Below are 22,500 nucleotides of genomic sequence, written 5' to 3' on the forward strand. Positions count from 1 at the left end.
ATATATGAAATAGATTTGATGGAATTGTGATTTTATTATTGTTTAAGAGTGGTATTTCAAGTCTAACAAATAATGCATAATGTACTAATATACTTTTTAAGAAATTATGTTTTATTTTGACGCCATAGCAAAAATTGGTTCCAACCTTATTCCTCTCCGTCCTCTTACTTGGCCAGTATACGTCATCTCAAAATACACCGTAAATTATGGAGGTAAACCAGTATCGTCAGATAATCAATGAAACTTCAACGGCGTCACTTGAATGAAGGAATGACAATGCAGAAAAAACATCTGATTTTTAAATTGAATGTTTCATCTTCTTTGTACAGTTGTCGGAATCCTAGGTCACAGATTTTCTTAAAAAACAGACTTAGATAAGTGAAAGAGGCATGAACTTATTGCTGCTTCAGGGAACTTTTCGATGAATCCTTTCTAAGCTCCAATCTCAAAGTCAGTTAACAAAGATTTTGGATTAAGTTGCAGTTTAAGTTGCAATAAATAATTGAAAAGTAGAATATACACTTCCTTTGTCTTTCCAGGAAGGAGGGAAAAACTCTGGGAATACTAAATGAACCCTCTTGTGTATGGATACAATATAGTGATAAAATATTAATCGACTGATTTTAAAAGTACCATCTGCTGCCGGTTAGGAGACTATGCTAAATCTTCTAAGCCGTTATCCGTTACAAAGATCAGTATTATGTTCTCATGTTCGATGCCAGAATCAAGCGCAAGGAACTTTTCCCGATTTGCGAGAAAACAGTAGGATTCCGGAATCACAAAATTATTTATTTACCGTGGGATTGGGTGTGCATTATGTGCCTTTTGTCTCCATCGACGTATATTTCTTCCCATTGATGAAAAACTTGTCAGTTTTGAAATGGAATTCTCATCTTCATTAGCGATCGTTTCTCCGATAAGACTTCTTGATAGTTCATACGTCGACACAAAATACTTTTTCATCTGGGTCATAGCTTCTTGTGCTCTGACTTTAGTCTAGTAGGAAGATAGGGTTCCCATGCACCCCCATGATACATTTTTTTAACTTGCATTTTTGCAATCCCTAGGGTGTCTGGAAACAGAATCCACTTTGTTCCCATTCAAAAAAATGTCCCATGTGGGTCGTTCAGCCGTCTATTTGTCCGCCATCTTGGATTTCTTGAGATGTAAAAGTTAGGGGTAGGGGAAATATAAAGGACCTTTACGTAAAGAAATAAATTAGTTACAGGTACAAACTAGGTATCATTGGAAAGGGTATGAACAGCACTATCACAAGAACCGATCACTTATTCGGTCATGACATTGATGACGTCATCAGGGGTCAAAAGGTCACGTTAAAGGGGCACTAGTCAAAATTCGGGACCATCCAATTTGTTAACCATCCTGCACCTAACTGAATAAATATTTTGGATTCTACTTTGCTTCAAAGAAAGTGTACATGAATAGGTAGTTTTTAAATCTAAAACAAATTAATTAAATAGAGTGTAACATTATTAACCCTTTCCACGAATAAAACGAAAATATTGAAAAAAGGATTTTTTTTAAATGAGATTAATGTGAAATTCCAGTTCGACACATCTTTGTTTTCTCTGCCTTTCTGTTCTAGAAAAGGCCTTATATGTTCCAATGAGTCCCGAAATACAGTCTATGTATAATTCCATTGGTATCTTCACTTGGTATTATCAGAATATGCATTACACACATATATAGATAGAATGTCTGATAACGATTTGCTATAACACGCAGGCCAAAAATATATTAACTTGTAATATTATCATGACTGCCAAAAGTCTCAATGTTCATATTAATCTACATCTTCATTATCACTGAGAAGTTCTTAATTGTCACTGTCTTGGTCAGCCTGATCTCCATAATCTTCGTAAGAAACGGCTCCTTCAGTCACATGATTCACCCGCTCGTATGGAAGCTGTGTGTAAGTTAATTCCAGACAGTCTTGGTGGTTTGGACTTGGAAATGACAGGCTATCACCGGGGTTGCTATCAGGCCTTTACCAAACATCAGGATCGTTTGAAATGTGTTGTGCTAGACGATGAATCTTCAACAATTCGATCCCCTCGTAAATCATCAACCTCTTCCAAGAACATTTTTCCACCTGAGTGTATTTTCTGTGGAAAGCTTGAGACGAAAGTTTCTGGAAGGACTGAACGTTGTGTCGAGTTTGCATCTTTCAAGGGAAAGGAAGCAGCTTGGACTCATATTGAATCCCAAGCCCTAGAAAAGGGAGACAATCGTTTACATCGCAAAGTGGCAGGCGAAGATTTATTTGCAAGGGAGGCTCATTTCCATAAATCCTGTCATAGTTCTTTCAAACTGAGACATGTGAATTACTTACGTTATCAAGCCAACAGAAGTACTGAAGACAAGCATGATGAAAAGCAAAGGCTCATCAAAGCTCGCTTAATAAAGTTCTGGATTTTATACGTGAGAGAGTTATTGGCCAGGAGGAGGACGTGCAACTTGGAACACTCCGCCACCTATACGTCCAAGAACTTGAACGCTGTGGATTTCCAAATCCAGATTTCTGAAGTGACAAGCTGAAGACCTGACTTCAAAGACACGAAATTAATGAGAGCATCGCTTTCACAAAAGTTTTTCCTGGGGACAGGGGATGCATAACCTTCAACCTGGTGTACAGCAAAAGCATCTCTGTTGCGGAAGCAGTGACACATGCATATAGACTTGGTTCCAGAGACAAGTTTGAGGATGTTGCCGTGCACTTGCGCATTGCTGTTCAGAGGATGTTCCATGAGTCAACACCACTTTCTTGGCCTCCAACAGCTGATGAGCTGGATGCCAGAGCATCAGAAGAATACCTTCCAACAGAACTTATGAAGTTCCTGTCGACTCTTCTGGTGGATGAAGTCGTGGAAAAGTCTGAAAAGTGCCGACGTCTGGTCCTTTCCATAGCTCAGGTGAGATTTAACCACATTTGCTTTACCATCTTGATATATAGTTTTACCACATTCTGTAATGAAAATGTAAACCATTTTCTGTATAATGTCTAGTGGTTTCATTTCCAGGACATCTGCCGTGCTGTGACAAACGGAGAGCGGAAATTACCTAAACACATTCTGCTTTGCAGCACCATACGACACCTGTATAGAAGCAAGCAACTCACCAATATACTCCATAGATTAGGTCACAGTGAGTCCTATGACTTTGGCTTGGAAGTTGAGACAGCACTGGCAGAAGCCATTGACGATGTTTCCTCTTCGCTCACTCCCCAAATTGCTATTGGTGAGGACAACGAAGTTTTCCATGTTGAGTGGGACAACTTAAACAAAATAACTACAAATGTCCATGGATCAAACGTGGTGAACAGCACTAGAGGGATTATGATACAGGAGGTGAAACCGAATGCTGACATTGCCGACAAAGATAGAACTCTCCCACTCAAGCAGCGGAATAGGAAGCGTTGTTTGGAAGTTGGAACCCCAGCAACATTGCCCCCTCTTCATATTTATGGTTGCGTTGGGCCCAAGTTTCCACCAGGAGCAAAGTTCAGTCCACCCATCGCAAACGAGTGCATCCAAGAGTACCGTTTGTGGTTACTAATGTGAATGGTCACTGGCAGTAAACACGGTAAAGAAACGCAACTTGTCCCTGGATTTGGTGGCTTCATCTCAGCTACTGGCAAAAAACCGTCTCGGAAATCGACCATTGACTATTTCAACCCGATCAATCAGCCGTTCACCGAATATTCCGTGATCAGGGAGCTGTTGAAGCGTCAGAAGATGGTACGCTGGAGGTCGGCCAGAAATATGTTCTTAGCACCTTTGACCTTGGAGGTTGCATGAAAGCACTCCCCCTCATTTGGAAGTTTCCTGAAGAATACAAGAACCATGTGGTAACCCAGGGGCCTTTCCACACAGTGATGAACTATATAGGCATGTTGACTGGTCCCAAATGTCTGGGCTCTGGCTACGCTGAAATCCTCCTTGAGGCTGGACTTGTAACCAGTGGCTGTCTTAAGAGAGTGCTAAAAGAGAAGGCATACGCCAAAGCTCTATTCTGTCTGAAGACTGTCAGTGAAGCAATGGAGCGGTTGTTGATAGAGCGCTTCAGTGAAGAGGAGAATGTAGATATCACTAACCCTGTGGCCCTGCTCAGTGCTGTCGAGAACTGCAGTCGTGAGTCTCTTGATCATGCCTTGCATGATCCATCTACTGTCATCATTTTGGACAAGTACCAGGCTTATGAAGACAAGGTTCGTGATGGCCATTTAGGGAAAACTGCCACTTTCTGGCTCAGTGTGATTGACCATACACGACTTATCAATTTTGTGCGGCAATTGATATGATTATACTCATCTCCTTTCAGAAAACTTGGGGATGAATGGTCGGTAGAGCCAGAAACGATTGATGATATCGAGGCATTCACATGTCTGATGTATGGCTACTCCAGACAGAAATCTATTGACATAGTATGTGGAATCATGTTAAGAAAGATGGTTGGGGAAGATGAGCAACTGACAACAAAATCTAAGATTGACTTCTCCCATTTGCCACCTTGCCGAGACAACCTTATCCCACACATTCGTGGAGTGAACCATCGCCTAGCTATCTACAAGCGACCAGATATTCCAATCTTCTGGTCTCCAAAGCCATATGATCCTGAACAAGGTTGGGAACAAAATTATGAGGGTGTTCTGGAGCCAGTGTGGTCTTGCAGCCTGGTACGTCCCCCTGCCTTGATAGACTTAGTTCACAAGACTACGGAAGAGATGGAACAGTTTGATAATGACCCTGATGGAGAACAGGCTGACCAAGACAGTGACAATTAAGAACTTCTTAGTGATAATGAAGATTAGATTAATATGAACATTGAGACTTTTGGCAGTCATGATAATATTGCAAGTTAATATATTTTTGGCCTGCGTGTTATAGCAACTCGTTATCAGACATTCTATCTATATATATGTGTGTAATGCATATTCTGATAATACCAAGTGAAGATACCAATGGAATTATACATAGACTGTATTTCGGGACTCATTGGAACATATAAGGCCTTTTCTAGAACAGAAAGGCAGAGAAAACAAAGATGTGTCGAACTGGAATTTCACATTAATCTCATTTAAAAAAATCCTTTTTTCAATATTTTCGTTTTATTCGTGGAAAGGGTTAATAATGTTACACTCTATTTAATTAATTTGTTTTAGATTTAAAAACTACCTATTCATGTACACTTTCTTTGAAGCAAAGTAGAATCCAAAATATTTATTCAGTTAGGTGCAGGATGGTTAACAAATTGGATGGTCCCGAATTTTGACTAGTGCCCCTTTAACGTGACCTTTTGACCCCTGATGACATCATCAATGTCATGACCGAATAAGTGATCGGTTCTTGTGATAGTGCTGTTCATACCCTTTCCAATGATACCTAGTTTGTACCTGTAACTAATTTATTTCTTTACGTAAAGGTCCTTTATATTTCCCCTACCCCTAACTTTTACATCTCAAGAAATCCAAGATGGCGGACAAATAGACGGCTAAACGACCCACATGGGACATTTTTTTGAATGGGAACAAAGTGGATTCTGTTTCCAGACACCCTAGGGATTGCAAAAATGCAAGTTAAAAAAATGTATCATGGGGGTGCATGGGAACCCTATCTTCCTACTAGACTACTTCTGTAGCTGAGGAGCCATTACTAAGCTCATTGTGGCATGTCGTAACTACGTCATTCACTGTATGAATTCTTACTTTGCAAGATCGCAATACACACCTCCATTATGTTTTTGTTACATCAGAGTTTCTCTTATGATAGTGGTAGCTGTTATTTTCATTGTCCACAAATATTTTTCCACCAGTGTTGGATTTCCGGAACTTAACCATGAGTTCCGATTTTCGAGATATATAAAATCCTAATACCGATAGATGTTTGTTACACACTGCTGGCGAGAACTAGAATTGCTAGCTTAATTTTTTCCTGCTTTATAAAAGATATTTATTTTTTTCTGGTAAACTTCCTTTCCGCTTGTTTAACGTTACTATAGGTATTAATGAGAGAGAGAGAGAGAGAGAGAGAGAGAGAGAGAGAGAGAGAGAGAGAGAGAGATTTTGAAATATGGTAAATTCAAAATATTTCGGACACTTATATGTCAAGGTACACAAATGTCCAGGGACACATTTGTCCCGGTACACAAATGTCCAGGTACGCAAATGTCCGGGGACTCAAATGTCCAGGTACGCAAATGTACGGTACGCAGATGTCTGGGATGCAACTGTCCGGCCACCCACTACTACTACTACTACTACTACTACTACTACTACTACTACTACTACTAATAATAATAATAATAATAATAATAATAATAATAATAATAGGACTGACAGTTAAATTATTGAATATCTAATATGGCACAAACAATATATAATAGAAGAGATTTAATCATACATACATGAAAGTACCAAATGATGAATGAGTAAATTCAAGATATTTTTTTATCTCTATTAATGAACTTGTGATTTCAAGATCAATAATGTATTAATTATTCTAGTAAATAATGATGAACAAGGTTAAAATTTCTCCCATTTGTTTTATTTTCGTAGGACTTGTACAGTGTTAAATACTTTCCTCTCTATACTTCTCGTTTTATAAATGGATGAAAACAGGTAAGAAAGAAAATGACGGTTCGGATTTTTGTCTTGTGCTTTGCCATTCAGCCCCTCAGGTATCATGTGTTAAATTACAAGTCTTTAAGGGTTTTGGTTAAAGGAAACTACTGCTTTTGTCATAGTTTATTTCTACCCAAAAGCTCTTGCTTATTAACGGATGCTCTACCGTCAAGGGATATTGCGGTTGAAAAAAAGAATATTAAATAAAATAGCTCACAATATAATTTATCATTCATAACTCGGGTAAGCTTGGTCATGGGATGTTTGTTTCTAAGAATTTATTGTATAATAACAAAACTATTAGGAAAAAAAATGATTAAAACCTACATAAAATAATAATTACCCATCTCATCCCATGCACTAACAAACACTCCGGTACATGCGCACACACACATAACCACACACACACACACACACACACTCACATGCAAGAGGTAAATATTCTATTAAAGATGATCTTATCATATATTCGAATAGAGACACAAAAAGAAATTACTTTTGAAATTGAAAGAGAATAAATAATAGAAACTCAGATAAATCATTGGCAAAGTTTAACATGAAGATTCCCAGGCCATAGTTTGAAGGAAGGCCCGCGGCGTCCAATAATGGGATTCTTATCCGTTGAGTGTCTGAGGATTTTGAGGGATTTTAGAAATCATGACACTTTATCCCTAAGGCTTCGCTCGAGAGAGGTCTCTTTGTATTGCTTTTCAGTTGGGAAAAATTCCAAATTATTTTCAGATTGATTTTTTTTTTCTTTTTTTTGACAATCTGGCAGAGTGTAAACCGAACACGAAATGCTAGAGTTGGACTGTAGACTACTGTGTATTTCACGGACCATGACACCCTCTTTTTTTAATATAACTAATGAACTAGGCTTCTGATTAATGGGAAACTGAAACCACCAGAGTTTGAGACACCGACCTAATTAAGAAAAATGGATTCAAGCATCTACTCCGCAGTATTGTCTTACTTTATATAGAGAAATGTCATCTAAATTCTGTGGTTATGGCGAGAACGGAAATTAAGACCTGGCAACTAGGCGTAGAATGACGTATGTCAACCATGACGTGAGCCCCTGACGTTTACACCTGCCACGCCCCCCTTTCTGTATGGTTATTAAAAGATATATAAGTTGTAGTGAATTATACTGCCCTTTGATGGAATCTAAAGATACTGATTAGTTATTATATTTAAATAAACTAATTTTTAGACTCACTTGTGTTTATTATTTACTTAATAGTTAATTTTACGGAAAAAAAGACCAAAAAATTAAAATCTCGGAAGGCAGTCAGAGAGGTGATCGCGCTAGGGAAGGTACACGCCTGTTACATACGGTCATTGACAAGGCTCCTGCTGACACTTTGCTCAATGACTACTATTGACATTTTATATCATGTCTAGAATGCTTCACCATTGTCCACAAGGTTGTCGTAATGCTTTTGTGTTGCGACTCTTAACATACTTCAAGAGGGAACAACACAACAATAAACTGAAAATTGGATTGAATAGGTTGGTATCATGTCATGTTTAATGCCGTACCATCACGGACATATATAGTTGAATATGATGCATTACCAGATTCTCTCTCTCTCTCTCTCTCTCTCTCTCTCTCTCTCTCTCTCTCTCTCTCTCTCTCTCTCTCTCTCTCTCTCTCTCTCACTGTATATATATATATATATATATATATATATATATATATATATATATATATATATATATATATATATATATATATATATATATATATATAATGAGAGGTTGCTCAATAGATAATTACACGAAAACAAATATTTTTTACCCAAACAGACCGTATGACCAAGTTGCTCATGTCATGGACATGACAAGGAATGCCGTTCGTCAATTGGTCAAGCACACCACACATTCACGGCCAATTGCAGAACAACTATCTCCACCATCATCACCCTCATTGCCAGTACTATCAAGAGCTCCATCGCCATCACCATTAGCACTGCCCTCATCAGATCCAGTACAGTCTAATTTCATACAGCCAGCTGAAGATATGTTCGACTCTTTTACCATCGGTGCAATTCGCAGATATGTTCACAACAGGTTCTTGTCAAAGGATACTTTTACAATTACTACTCTAACAAGAGAACTCAAGAAGGAAGGTATTTTACCTGAAGGCACATCGGAAACTTCGCTTTGGAGAGTACTTCACAAGATTGGATTTCGATATAAAACGACACAACGAAAAACGTATGCTAGAAAAGAGTCCTTAGACATAGTATGTAAAAGGATCCGGGCTCTCAGAGCTCTCAAACAGTATCGTGAGGAAGGAAGACAGGTGGTCTATTTAGACGAAACATGGTTTACGACAAGGATGAGCCACAATAAAGAATGGGTAGATACAACTCAACCATTCACAACTAACACACATAGCCGACAGGTTCCGCCAGGAGATGGTGAACGCGTTGTTGTGGTAGCAGCTGGTACCAACAAGGGATTTATTGAGGATTCATTTCTTTGCTATACAGCTAAGAATAGTAGTGGAGACTATCATGGTGAAATGAATGCTGAACTCTTCCAGCGATGGCTGACAACCAAATTACTACCATCATTAGAGGACCCATCAGTTCTGGTCATCGACAACGCTCCTTACCACAGTCGCCTTACAGAGTAGAGCCACTGTCCAACTACTGGCACCAAACAAGACGATCTAATAAAATAGTTGCAGCAGCGCAATATCACATACCCACCATACGCTTTGCGACCTGAACTACTCAAAATATGCAAGGAAAATCGATCACCCCCCAGATTCACAGTGGACAATACCATTCGCCTGTGGGGTCATGAAATAGTGCGGCTACCACCAGCACACCCTGAGCTAAATGCTATTGAGCAAGTATGGGGTGTCATGAAGAAGTACGTTCGATCATTCCTTCACCATTTTACACGAACGGACCTCAATGCAAGATTGAATGAAGCAAAGTTGTGTGTGACAGAGGACGTGTGGGCAAATGCTGTTCGGAGCTCTGAATACTTTGAGAGAGAGTACTGGTCATTTGATAATATCCATGACAGTGTGGATCCCATCATCATAAGTCTCGCCAGTGACGACGAAGAGGAAGACTTTATTTCAGACAGTTTTGATGGGTGATAAAAAGTGAATGTGAATAATATATGTATATATATATATATATATATATATATATATATATATATATATATATATATATATATATATATATATATATATATATGTAAATTATGAATATATATATATATATATATATATATATATATATATATATATATATATATATATATATATATTTACTTTATATATATATATATATATATATATATATATATATATATATATATATATATATATAAATTATAAATATATATATATATATATATATATATATATATATATATATATATATATATGTATATATATATATATATATATTTACTTTATATATATATATATATATATATATATATATATATATATATATATATATATATATATATATATATATATATCTATCTCAGTCTTGTAACTTTATTCATTATAATGTTAGCTGTTATATTACTAATTATGTACAATACATTTAATGTTAATAAAGTATTACTATTCTTCCACCTCCATCCAATCCTCAGCCATATTAAATATTTATAATGACCATGTTATGTGCGCATCCTCAACAATCATTCCATAACTTCAACACACTAATGACTGCATTCCCGTATTGAAAAATAAAAACACCTTATCTCTATCAAAGATATAATTATATATAATTTCTTGTACTGATATAATGAGGGGGCGTGGCAGGTGTAAACGTCACGGGCCTCACGTCATAGTTAACATACGTCATTCTGCTCCTAGTTGCCAGGTCTTAATTTCCGTTCTCGCCATAACCACAGAATTTAGATGACATTTCTCTATATAAAGTAAGACAATAATGCGGAGTAGATGCATGAATCCATTTTTCTTAATTAGGTCGGTGTCTCAAACTCTGGTGGTTTCAGTTTCACATTAATCAGAAGCCTAGTTCATTAGTTATATTAAAAAAAGAGGGTGTCATGGTCCGTGAAATACACAGTAGGTGCGATTCTTGACAGCAAATTTACTTTTGAGAAACACATTAAGTATATGTGTTCTTCAATTGCACAAAAAAATTGGCTTATCGAGAAAGTCTTACAAGATTTTCGGTGATCAATCTATTCTGAAGAAGTGTTTTAATTCTTTCATTTTACCTTGTTTTGAGTATTGTTCTCCTATCTAGTGTTCATCTGCTGATTTTCATCTTAATTTGTTGGACAGAAACTTACGGTCTATTAAATTTCTTATTCCTGATCTAGATATTAATCTTTGGCACCGTCGTTCAATTAGTTCATTATGCATGTAGCATAAGATTTTTCATAATCCTGACCATCCTTCACATTCAGATCTCCCTGGATAATTTTATCCAGTTCGTAATACTAGGCTGGCACTTAATTCTAATAGCCAGGCCTTTTCCATGATGAGGCTCAATACTACACAGTATTCTAGAAGTTTTATTCCAGCTGTTACCAAGTTGTGGAATGATCTTCCTAATCAGGTAGTTGAATCAGTAGAACTTCAAAAGTTCAAAGTTGGAGCAAATGTTTTTATGTTGACCAGGCTGACATGAGTATTTTTATATTTTATATATTACATATCTGTTTTTGACGTTGTTAATAGTTTACATAGGACATATCTTTTTTGACGCTGCTACTGTTCTTAGAATGATATATTGTTAATTTATTCTCATCATTTATTTATTTCCTTATTTCCTTTCCTCACTCGGCTATTTTTCCCTGTTGGAGCCCTTGGGCTTATATCATCTGGCTTTTCCAACTAGGGTTGTAGCTTGGCAAGTAATAATAATAATAATAAAATGAGCTTCCTGTTTGATCTTGCGGCAAACAAACTCAAACGATACTCTTAAACGGCTTCGGCTGATTTTTTTTTCTCTCTAGCTCCTCGACCCTTCCTGTACCACCATGATTTTTTTTCCTTGATTTTTTCTCCACTTTCAAGATATCTTTTGGCTATTTTATGTAATTGAATAAGAAAACAAGAATTGGCAAACAGTTATCCGAATGGTGTGCTCCTATTGGGCAAGGTCTAAATAGATCCTGCTATTGCCTAAGTCATTAGAGAGGCAACGCCCCAAATGTTCGTCAAAGCAAATTTTTTTTTCCAGTATTTATGCCCAGAAAGCCAATCTGTTTCCATCTATTTATATATTCAAAAAAAGGGAAAATGTTGTCAATTATCGAAGAAATTATTATCTTTCTTTGAAAATTCACAAATTTCTCACATATACATATATGATGGTGCATACAATTCAAAATATAGGGTTTTGAAAATAAAATAAAATGCTTGAATAAGAAATATCTTAACAGAAATAAGATATCCCGATAGAAATCCCACCAGGCAATAGTAAGAGTTTTTTCAACGTCTATTGGCAGATAACGAAGCTTTCTGCTAATAAGAGACGGCAAAGGGAAAGTCTGGCAAAGTAGAGATCTGTAATTGGCCAAAGCATCAATTTCTGCTTCGAAAACCTCACTATAGTTTTGGAGCAGAATAAGAACGGTAGTTAAAGTGAGCTAGTGGTAAAAAAATATGATTTATCTTTTTTTTCTTTATATAAGTGTGTTTCTTTTTTAATAGCGGTGACCAGTTGTAGCCATGGTAATATTTAAAAAATATCGGCATTTCAACCATTTGAACCATATCTCGAAAGTTTCGGTCGGCCGTTTCATCGTGAAAAATTTTTCCCTTTTAATTTGTGAATATTCCGAGCTATAGAGGACAATGGTATTCATATAATTTAATATAAGATCGTGAAACAGAATTACAGTGTCGATACCGCTATTAAGTAGTTGGTAATTAAGAGAAAGGGCTCAGCATGGTTCTTCCTCAATAAATAAGTACAAAGGAATTCTCCGGGCATATGGGACGAAATTTTAAATGTATTCTTTGACGTACAGTTTGAGTATTAAATGTGACTTTGAAATAATTCAAGCCAAATGACATTAAAAAAGGAAAACTAGAACAATGAATGCCCCATGACGTGGTATTCAGACTTTCCACTAATGTATCCGGCAAGGAAATAATGACATACTTTCTCCTCCCCCATAATTACAAACGACGTATTTCTCTAAGATTGTCGTTACCATCGTCACCCCCTACAGTATATATACTAAAATTAATAAAGTACGTCAATTATGATGCTGCTCCAATCACCAATACCCGCCGTTAAACAAACTTTTTATGATCCTGGTTTCATACAAACATTAGTAACTTTATAAATTACATTTGACACCAATTGCTAGTATATATTTGGGGGTAATTTTAGAGATTATTGCATTAAGTCAAGAGGGGTATAGCCCAGGCAGCGGGCTCTTTAGGGGCTTGTCCATAAATAAGATGCCTCAGTCCGATTGTTTAAAAAATTTCTATCACATCCTTTATCATTATTCCATTTAACGAATGTATTGCCTTACAGAGTACTTTCGTTATGGAAATCTTGTGGTATATAGAGGACTGCAGAACTTAATAAGTAGTAAACTTTAAGCAAAACATAAGTTGATATAAGGATTCTTAGCAAACAAATACTTCAAACACCCAAAAGACAACGACTCACTAATCACAGCCATTTCTTTCCCCAAGTCTTCCATTACTGATATCAGTATTTAAATCCAAGAAAACAATCCCGTTAGCTACACTTTGTTATAACTACCTCCAATTTTGCTGAATAGTCTCTTTAATTACGAGTATTAAGTGAATTGAAGCTCTTTCAATAAAAATTGAATTGGCAATCTAGGAGAGAGTTAACTGTATACGTTTAAAATCTTGGTTCAATTTCAAATGTTAACCGAACCGTTCATAGCCACGAACAAAGGCAATGGGACGGCAAAGCACAAGGAAAAGGATATAAGAAAATAGATGAATAAAGGGCAAGTGGTTTTGGGTCTATAGATTAAGATAGAAAATCCACCTGAATCTGAATGACTTGTGAAGTGTTTTACAGTAAAGTATCCTTACGTATTTCGAAATTTTGGTATCTGTCAATACAAGAAGCCGACGAAAGTCTTAAGTAGTCAAATATCACATATGAAAATTACAGAGTGTTTTTGGAAGCATACTATAATTTATATTGGAAACATTGCACAATCATGCAAAACAATATTTTGATATGCATAAATGTCTAGAAATTAAATTATATAATAATCGATTCATATATTAATAGCAGTAAACACAAAAAAATTCTGTCTCTCTCTCTCTCTCTCTCTCTCTCTCTCTCTCTCTCTCTCTCTCTCTCTCTCTCTCTCTCTCTCGATCGATCGATCGATTGATCGATCGATATATATATATATATATATATATATATATATATATATATATATATATATATATATATATATATATATATATATATATATATATGTATGTAATTATATATATATATATATATATATATATATATATATATATATATATATATATATTATATATATATATATATATATATATATATATATATATATATATATATATATATATATATATATATATATATATATATATATTATGGTATTTTTATGAACATTTTGCACCATCGAGCCACTTATGAAACTACTTTCTTTTTTTCCATCAGTGACTTGAACAAGTATTTGAAATAATCTTATGTCCTTTGTTAACGGAAAGGAATTTTCTAGCTGCCATTCCATTAATTTCCCCATGTATGCTTGCATGTGTTCTGTATTTGTAGTAGATAGTCGAAACGTCAAATAATAACTGAATGAAATATGGTTACGAGATTTAAATATTTGTTTTTATTTGCTGGGTTTGGAGAAGGTTCCATCAATTTCCGGAAAGTAGTGAGAAGAACAACATTGTATTTGTTTTGTCATGGTGACACTATAAACATCTGATAAACGAATACCCTTGATTGTCGTTGTTTTTTTTTTTTTAATCTAACAGAAGAAGCATTCCACTCGCAAACTAACTTAGTTCATCAATCCATCGTCTTGTCCTCCTTCGACTGCTTCTTTTTTAATCTATAGGGTTCCATTCAAGTTACAACATTGTAAATAATTAATATAATTTATGCTTTTGTATTATTATCATCTTTCAATATATTCTCAGCACAAAAATCCCCCATTATGTACTAATATTCATAACATTGTAATTTTTACGGTAGTTTTACCTGATTTTCTTATCAGTTATAGTTTGTCCTGTAAATTGAAAAAAAAATATTCCATATAATTCAGAGTGATTAAATGGTATAAATGCAGTCAAGAAGAAAATCGGAACCATTCGATAAAAAAAAGGAACCGCTTTCACCCTCACACCTCAAAATATAAAATTCTAATTTAATGGTGTTATTTGCATTTTATTCCTTTCTCCGTCATCCTATTGACGCCTAAAAATTCGTCTCCGAATTCCAAGTTATCTTATCTTGAATGAAGAAAAATTTTCCACCTTTTCATTCTTTTCTTTCCTTTGAATCTTTTTTTTTTTTTTTTTTTTTAGTCACCGGTTTCTCTTTTGCATACCATTATTAAGTTTGTATTTGAATGCTTTTCTGCTATTGTAAACATTAATTTTCTAAGACATTCATAATAAAAAACTCCCATAAATAATTTTGAAAAATTTAAGTTGTTTATAAAGACTTACACATGATCATGAATACTGAATGATAACTTTTTCTATGTTTATGACAATTCTTAGTGGATAAATTTTTTGGTTATCCATGTTTTATCACCCTTTGTCCAATAAAACTTTTATTTGATTCTAAACACTACCAATTAAATTCGTCTTATTTCTCTTGAACTTTTTGAGGCATTATGTCTCTGCAAATGGCGTTTTACGTCCTCATGGAGTGCGGTGCAATTGCCTGCAAGGGCATATCAATCTCGTTATTGTTACAATCTTAACATTCTTTTCAGGAAAGGAGTTGGTCTAGATGCAATTCCTATTGACTACAGCAAGGAGGAGACACCTTACAAATCCTTGATTGGGAACAGGTTTGGATTTCATCATGAATGTGTACAGTACGTGTTTCATAAACGCTCGTACATTTGAATGCTATTGTTTTTTTGTTTTTTTTCATCTCTTGCTGTCTCCAAAGTGATAATAGAAAAAAACTTGCTTATGCTTGCCATCATTTATTTCATATTATTTGAATTTTTGCAACATTGTTGCTCTAACTGTTTTCATATAAGCTCGTTATCTGTTGAAGAAAACTCGCTTCATTCACCTTGCCTCTCTGATCTCAGCTAACACCAACGTTGCCACTTTGGTAACCACTGAGTGGATGCCTTATTTTGGCTAGCGCTTTGCCCTACGCTTTTTACGATGCTGCCCGCCGAACATGACTCTTCGACACACGCCGCTTCAATGAAACTGCCCCTCTTCACCAGCAAAGAAGCATTCACCTGGTTCCAGTTGGCTGAATTTCAGTTTTGCATCAAGGATTTGACTTGCTCAAATCGCAAAGTCGACTATGTCCTTGCTGCAATCTGCCAGGAGACTTTCCCAGAAATCTCTGATTAGCTTTGCAACCAAGGGGGCCACTCAATAACGTATTACACCCTGAAAACATACATCCTGGAGCAGTATTCATCATCACAAGCTGCAAGTATAGCCAAGCATTTTCATCTCTCTCAAAAGAAGCAAAGGGCTCTCCTTGGGAAGTGAACGTGATTCTTGATCCGCAACCACAAGAATGAGACAATCTCACTATCGTTTGGGATCGCCAAATACCATTGGAGATTCTTCATTGCTGATGTAACATTGCTTCTGCTCTGTGCACAATTCGTCGTAAATTTCCATCTCTTGGTTGATAGGCCACATCGAGGCTTAGTCAACGTAGACTCATACTTTTCAACACCTCCTAAACGAGCCCCCTTCGACCTCACATTTCACACCAGTGCATCAATTGAGTTCTACACACCTTTTTATGTTGTACCCAGAAGTGTTCTGTCCAGAACTGCGGCAAATGCCTACAGTTCCCACCAAGCACACTATATCCCCATATTCACTCATACCATACTGACTTACTAGAGCAGGTGTTTTATTAATTCAATTACAATCTCATTAGAAAATTTAAGGTCAGCTTTAATAGATGCATTTTTGGTTGTAAACAGGGCACCCAGTGTTTTGTAGATTCAGATATATGGCCACGGATCATTTGGCAGCAGCTTAACAAAAGGCCTAAAGCTCAGGGTCGTCACTCTTACATATTATTTTAAAGAATGATGGTTTCCTGTGACCTTTTGGAGATAACAGGCGTTTGAACATCCAAACAGAACCGGATCACTATCCAATATCCTTTATCGCCGACAATACCTTATACTTGCGTAATCCAAAGGTGATTTCCACGCCCATACTCTTGAAGGAGAATAATCAGATACTATTAACCTAAAAGACATCCCGATTCCATCATCATCACCTCTTCCATTACATAAACATTGAATTACTTCTGTATTTGTCTTTTAATGCTGGGGTGATTTTTCAATCCCTAATGTATGGCCTCTCAAGGGACCTCCTCTTCTGTGTATGCTACGTAGACAACACACTTGTGTTCTCTTCCTCCAAAGAATAACACCTTCACCTATGCATCCTTCTCAACCAACAACAGAACGGCCTTATAGTCTGGTACAACATGTGTAACTTTGGTGCCTACAAAGTATCGTTCTTAGGGGAACGCATCAGTCCAGAAGGATTCTATCCTATCCCTGAGAAGGTTTCATCTTTTTAGAACTACCCCAACCCTTTTGACCATTGTAGCAATGCAAGAATTCTCGGCCATGATAAACTATTATCATAGATTCCTGCAAGCCATCGCTGCCACTGTTGCCCCATCTATGCTTCCCTCACATGTGAGCCAAAAGGTCTGGAGTGGGATCCCCTTCTATAAGACAAAGAAAGATTTATCAAATGCTGCTGCTATCATTTTTTTCCAGGCCACATGCCCCTCTACTTGTTTCCACTGATGTTAGCAAAATAACAATAAGTATTAATCGAGTAGATTTTCAATGGCTCACAATGACCATTCTACCTCGCTAGTAGAATGCTATCCAAGGAAAAATCAGGCTAATCTTCATTCGACCGTGAATTACTGTCAGCGTATTTGGCTGTTTGTCGCTTTCGCCATTTCTTAGAGGGTACGTCCTTCATCATTTGTATGGATCATATGCCTCTGGTGCACGCCTTCACTTGACAATCCAACTTCTGATATGCTCATCAGTGCCAGCATTTCTCCATTATGGCTTAATACAACTCTACTCTTCAACACAGCCCTGTGATGATGAGGCCTATTTCCGATGCATTGTCAAGGAACACGTTAGCCACCATTCACTAGGGTTGGATTGCAAAGCCTTAGTAGGAGCTCAACGGAAAGATCCAAAGTATCTAACATGCAAGAAATCCTACATATCCTTTTATTGGTGGGAAGACATTTCGCTTGACACCTCCAACAGCTCCCTCCTCTGTGACGTCAATACTGGTAAATCACAGGCATGGATACCTGCCCCAAGCACCAATAGGCATTTGATTTCTTACAGGGCCTCTACCTTCCCTCCTGCATATCTAATGCATAGCTACTGAAGACGAAGTTCATTTGCCACGATATTACATAGGATAGTGAGGATTGTGTCTGAGCCTGTACTTGATGCGAAACTTCAAAAGTAAATCAAGACATGGATTCAGGAGTGGGCACCTTTCTTCAACCTTAGCTTTGTTTTTTCTACATTCACATTGACTGAGTAGATCCCTTACTTACATCACAAGGACAACATTACCTCATTACCATCATCAACCAATCCACTTGTCAGCCTGAAGCCATCCACATGACATCGGCGAAGTCCACCTCATGTACATCTGCCTTACTTATAAGGTGAATAGCTATATTTTGTATTCCTTAACATATTTTTCGGACAGGAGTACCACTTTCATCTATCAGTTGTGAACATCATTACAGTATTGATTCTCTGGTACGTCAATCTACCTCAGACAACCACATACAATCCTGCAGCCAACGCAATGAATGAGCGTTATCATCTTACCATCAAAGCAGCTTTGATGGCATACTGCAATGATTTCAATTGGGTTACTCAGCTTCCCTGAATCCTACCGTGATTAAGGACCACTCTTAGGGACATAACCTATGTCTCAGAAGCTTAAATTGCGTATGGTGACTGTTCGTCATCCCTGCTGACTTTTCTCTGTATGCAACCTCCTCTGAAAATCTCCAGTGCTTTCGTAACATTCGGGCAAAATTTACTTGCTGCTAGTAAACTGATAAGCCCCAGGCCAAGCAATGCGTACAGAAAGATTTACACACTACAATGGACATCTTCTTGCGTACCAACGCTAGTGAGCCACTGCTGATGCCCCCTTACACGAACCGTTCCATTGTGCTCTGTCGAACACCATAGACTTTCTTAAATATGATTTGTGACAAAAAAGGGTAGCTCTCCATTGATAGCTTGAAACAAGTGTATCTACTGCTAGATGGCCCACCTACACTTTGCCTTTCTAGAGCAGGACGCCCTATTTCACATATATTACTTTCATAGAGGCGAGCCATGTATTGCCCATGTTACATACACGCTCATCCACTGAAATGCTATTGCTTAACCAGGATCAAATATCAATTTTAGTCTGATGAAGGAAATGTGAAAACTCTCAAATTCTGAGCTGCCTCTGAATGTGACCATCATCTTGTGACAGTAAGGTGATCTATCAGAAACCTAAATTAAGAACAATCGGACTTTCTGCTGATGAAACACCTTTTCATTAGGCTACTTAATTTTTGTTTTTCTTTTTTTGCAAAAGTTTATTGTTTTTTTATCGACAATACAACACGCGTTTAACAAGATTTGACTTGAATAAAAAGCATAGCCTTAGTGTTCCCTTGAATAGATGATATGGTGTAACTTTTGTAGAGGTCAACGTTATAGGAAAAGAGTACATATTTTAGTGCTATCTAGATACTATATAAAAATCCATAAACAGCATTTTGGGAAAGATATCAAAGCCAAACAGAAGGTAGAAATCGTGGGAGTTAAATCAAGAGAGGGAAAACCCAGATTTAAGTTTGAAAAACACGTCAAAGCGAAAGCATTTGATGTCTCCTTCGTGATCCATAACACATTACAAGATCTTAAGATGTTATGCCGTAGTACGTCAATAGCAACTATCACCGTGAATGTCCTCGTTATTTGAAAAAAGCTATCGATCAGGCATTTAGAGAGGCACGAAAGATTCATAATCATGTCAATCACAGTTGCACAAAAATAATCGCATTCAAATTTGAAATCCCACAAAAAAGCTATGACTGATCATAGGATCGGGATTTTAAAATATAAATTCTTGTTATTTAGAAGAAAAAAGGGATGATTGACATTACTTCTAAATTACGGGAACATATTCTATAATAAAGTTAAGTATAATTCTATAACTAGAATAAACAATTGAAAGGAAATCAATTGAGTAAGCAATTACAATCGTGTCAAAAATAGTAACTAATTAGGAAAACTGTAATAAAATCATACAATTCCATTGCAAGAAAAAATTATGGAAACTATAAATCTGATTTAGGTTTACAATCTGATTTTCCATTCCGTCCTCTTTATTTATGCAGATACTATATTCGCTATATCATCTTATTACAAACATACAAATATAAACTCACATGTAAGGCTAAAGGAAGCTCCTTTGAAATCAGAGGATAAGAGTTTCAAAAGGATAAAGGAAAAAAAATCATAGTGAAGATAATCGCCCTAGTAAATTAATACCAGGCTAGAAATCTTCCTTCTAAAGAGTAGGGCTAAATGAGAGGAATGAAGATGGTGACTTTTTGCCGGGAGGAGATGGGGGTATTTTCATGCGAAACATAGGAGTCTTATTACCTTGTTGATTAGGTTTTTAAATCGAAGCCTTTGTTGATCTCTGAATTATTATTTAATTTTTTACTATTCTAGTCTGTAAAGATATTATAAATGATGAAACATCTAGAAATAGTTATCAGAGTAAAATATTATAATCAAACTAAAGAAAATAATATAATTTCAAATTTTTAGACTCTTTCATTCGTCTTTTAATAAACTGAAGAAAATTATAAACTTTTCCAATCTACGTGGACACTGATCAGACCGAAATGATTAAATTATTTAAATGAAATTTTCCAAAAGAACATCCTCATCTACGTCTTTCTTAAAAAAAAAAAAAGGTAAAAAACTCCAGAACTCATTTCTATTTGTGACGTAAAGGGACATTCGTGGATCTTCCTAGGATTAGTATGGACTGGCAGGGATCACTTGCCTTAGTTGTATATGAAGTGCACATCGACAGACAAGATGTCTTTTTCGGTTTCTTCTCTTGATGACCGGCGGTAGATGTTACTGGAATTGGTATGGACTAGCAGGGCTCAATTGCCTTCTTAGATAGGCACTGTACATCACAAGGAACTGGCTTTCGTTTGATGAGGTAAGCCAATGAATCCTATAAGGATTTAGAGAGTTTTTGACAACCGAAAAGGAAAAGAATGGACCCCAGTCCCAGGGGCAGTGGGGTGCTAATAATCTCCCAGTTTATATATACTAAATAAGAATTGAAAATTGTTATTTGGAATGTTAGAACCATGGATCAGATTAGGAAGTTACAGCAAGTGTAGAATAAATGTATTAAATACAGTTCTGGTATCATGGCCCCTTACAAAAATACGTTGTAATGGGATTGATAAAGAAATACTAGACCAAGGCAATATATTTATCTTCTCAGGAAGAACAGAGGAGAAGTGATAGGGATGATAATGACACCAAGAGCTGAAAAAACCTTAACAGAATGGAGTACTGTGAACAGTAAATTTTTACTTAAAAAGTTTAAATCAATTCAGTATAATATGAGTATTATAGTTTGCTATGCACTGATAAATGATTTCCCTGAAGAAAGGAAAGATGAAAACTATAAAGATCTCCAGAGTGGAACAGATGACGCCCCAGAGATAGATATATATATTGTGATTGGTGACTTCAATGCTGAATCTGGAAGGAATAATCAAGGTATAAGAGAATGTGATGGGTGTTGAGGGTCTTAGCAAAGTTGCATATGAAAAAAGGGAATATTTCATAAATTTTTGCTCAACAAACAATCATGTTATTGAAGATAAGGAGGACTGAGAAATATAAGAAGCTATAGAGGTGCAGATATTAGTAGTGATCACTAGCTCCTCATTGTCACACTGAAATTAAAAGTTAAAGCAGCCAACAGAAAATTATGTAGCATACCAATGTTTAATACAAGTAAGCTTTAAGAAGATGAACACAGAGACACCTTTGGAAGTGAATGTAGGAATCAATTTGCAGTGTGAGAGACTTTAAGAGACGAAGAATAGGCAATTAATGAAGAATAGTGTGATAAGAATATATAACAGTCAGTTGATAGTGAAATTTTAGGACATGCAGTTATAATAACAAAACTATGGAAATCAAATTATACAAGGGATATTGCAAAAAGGAGTCAAGGACAGAGATTTATTGTTCAATGTTTTCGAGGAAGTAATGAAAGTTACAAGGTAGAGCATGATAATTTTCCTATTATTGATACTGAGGTAAAAAGAAAATCAGGTAATGACTGGAGAGAATATTTAAACAGGAAAGCAGACGAGGTTGACAAAGCTATGAGTTCACTGAAATTGAGTGTCTAAGGTGTAAGAATTTCTCATAGAATTATAAATGCTTTTTCTACAAGTGTAAAGGAAAAGAAGCATTATACCCATCAAAAAGAGATATGGGTCTGTTATAACAACCTAAAAGAAAGAAAGGCAACGTTGAATTGAACACTT

The sequence above is a fragment of the Palaemon carinicauda genome, chromosome 20 (genome assembly GCF_036898095.1).
Source record: "Palaemon carinicauda isolate YSFRI2023 chromosome 20, ASM3689809v2, whole genome shotgun sequence".
NCBI classification, from domain to species: Eukaryota; Metazoa; Arthropoda; class Malacostraca; order Decapoda; family Palaemonidae; genus Palaemon; species Palaemon carinicauda.